The following is a 2,812-nucleotide window of genomic DNA, read 5'->3' as shown; positions in this document are numbered from 1 at the left end:
ATCCGATCCAAGCATTGCTACGGCCCCAGAGGTGAGCAGCGCAGCCGAATCTTCCTCTCCAGAAAGCTCTGGCTCACCCTCCGATGCTGCAATCGACATCCGATCGTCGGGGGGAGCCTCGGAAGAAACAGGTGGTACCTCAGGTCTTTTTGAGAGCTCCGTGACCGTTAGACCAGTCCACCCACCGCCAGAAAAAGGATGCCCCCGGCTGCCACCAGAGGGAACCCCAGATCTAGGAAGTGGCACGGGCACTCCGCCTCCTTGCAGGTAACGGAGTCCGGTCCGCGACTCCGAGATGGTCATACCCCCGCAATGGGAGCATGAGCCATCCACGAAAGCCACCTCAGCGTGCTTCATGCCCAGGCACGAGAGGCAGCGATCGTGACCATCACCCAGCGCCAGCTAACGACCGCATCCAGAACGCCCGGGTGATACGTTGTCTATAGCAAGACCCACATCGTCTTTATAAAGACGTAACGTCAAGTTTGCCAAGCAACGTCGTCTTTAAAAAGACGCACCCGAAATTGCCCTTTTAGGGGAAAAAGCTCTTTTAGCTTGCTGAGGCGTACAGGGGAGATGATCATCTGCAACACAAACAGGGGGTAGTGCAGCCTGATGTGTGCAACCCACTCGACACGGGAAACCACCACCGCTGAAGCGCCGTACCGCCAACACGAAGAGCTCTCCAAGAGCGCGCTGAACTCGTTCAGTCTTCTTCTCTCAGTAGAGTAGTCAGGAGCAGAACGATGTGATTGCTCGGCTCCGAAGCGAAAAGCTGAATATGCGCTGCATCTGCTGCCTACTTATACTCACACTGTGATCAGCAGCAGCTGGATGCAATAATTGCATGCCAATGTGCATTGGCTCGTTTAGTTTACACTCGAAGTAGATTGGTCCCTCTAAGCGAGATTCCAATTTCATCGGTCATCCGACGTGACGTCGGGAGTGACTGACTGAAAGGGAACCCTGTTTATGAATTGGTCAGTTTTGAGATTTAGGGCTAATTTGATATTTACTGATGTTCTGAAAGTTTTTACAGAGTGCATATTTAATTAGATAATTCCTTTTTTGCTTACTTTTCAGACATTTCAGAAATCTTGTAATACAAAATGTATTGTGTTATGCTGTGAAAAAGTGGCTGGAGAAATATGATGATATCTATTAGTTTTAATCTGTTTTCAATCACATAAATACATGTAAATATTTTCAAAATATATACTGCATGTGTGTGTATTTATATACAAATAATAAATAAACACAGTATACACACATATATTATGTAAACAAAAACTTTTATTTTGGATGCGATTAATCGCGATTAATTGTTTGACAGCACTAATATATATATATTTTGAAAACATGCTTTTAGAACTTCTTCCCAGTTAAAAAAGACCATTAACTGAAACTTAAAAGCAAAAATATCTCAAAATTGTTTTTGTTCCAAACAAACAGATTCTGTCTGCAATCCAGCCAAGCTACTCTAATGCAGAGCTTAACTCACGCAGAACAGACTGTGAGCAGTATTAACAGTGAACTCATCCAAGTTCAAATCAATTTAAGCATGTCAGCTGAGCTCTTCAGCATCTAACAGCATGATTTACACACTTCCTTCATTACATAACGATTCTGTACATCCTGCGAGACAGATTCCTCCTTCTGTTAACCAAAGCCCCAAACACACTTAAGTGAATAAAACAACACCATTATGCAAATCACAGAGACTGTGTGGTGGCCGGTATTGATCGTCTGCCGGTGTGGATGCATCTTTAGAGAATGAAAAAGGAAAAAGGAAAAACAAAGCACTAAAAATGACAGACGCGCTGGCTGTCGGAGCAGTGGATGGGAAATGACCCGAGAGGTCAGAGGAACAGGAACACTTACACAGAAATGAGAAAAAGAGGATGCCAGAGCTACCCAGTTCGTTTCACATTTCAAACAAATGTATTCTTGTTCTGTCGAGGAGATGGTGGGAAGGAAGGATGCCGTTATATCAGAACTGACGCAAACAGGAGAAATAACAAGAACTCTTTTTGCATGTTAGGTGAGTCAAACACTGTTTAAGACGGACTTCAAGGAGCTTCTCATGAACAGGCTAGGAGAAGTTCATTTTCTCTGCACATTTTTGGACATTGTTTATTTTCAAAAGAGAAGCTGGAGTTGTTTCATTATTAGCTTTGCCTCCTGGTGTCAGGCGTGAAGAGAGTTTGTATGATATTTCACAGTACGCTCTTAAAAACAAAGCTTCCAAAGGGAGGTTTTCACAGCAATGCCACAGCGTTTGTGGAATGGATAGGTTCTATGGATGCTAAAGGTTCTTCATGGAACCATAGATGCCAAACAAGAACCTTTTAGATTTTTAGATTATTCACAAACCACCTCAAAATATGGGCAAACAGGACATCTTATATTGTCAAAAATTGTTTTATGCAGATCAAATTGAGCATGGACAGTCCTATGTGATATAGCAGTACTAAATATCTTCATGGAACATGATCTCTACTTAATATCCTAATGATTTTTGGCATAAAAGAAAAATCTATAATTTTGACCCATACAATGTATTTTTGGCTATTGCTACAAATATACCCCAGCGACTTAAGACAGTTTTTTTGTGCTCCAGGGTCACATTTATCAAAGCATATACAGTATATTGTACTACTTACTGTATAAAATACTCTCAATGTGATTTTTACAGACCCTCATCACAATATGCTTTAGTTTTATGGAGAAAAAAAAAAGAAAGGAGTTTGGAAAACGTATCTTTTGTTTTAAAGAATGAAAGTCATACATGTGTGGAACAAAACCAGAAGTA

The sequence above is a fragment of the Sinocyclocheilus grahami genome, unplaced genomic scaffold (assembly GCF_001515645.1).
Source record: "Sinocyclocheilus grahami isolate Dianchi unplaced genomic scaffold, SAMN03320097.WGS_v1.1 scaffold324.1, whole genome shotgun sequence".
NCBI classification, from domain to species: domain Eukaryota; kingdom Metazoa; phylum Chordata; class Actinopteri; order Cypriniformes; family Cyprinidae; genus Sinocyclocheilus; species Sinocyclocheilus grahami.
The sequence above is the reverse complement of the archived record's forward strand: the minus strand, read 5'-3'. Positions refer to the sequence as shown.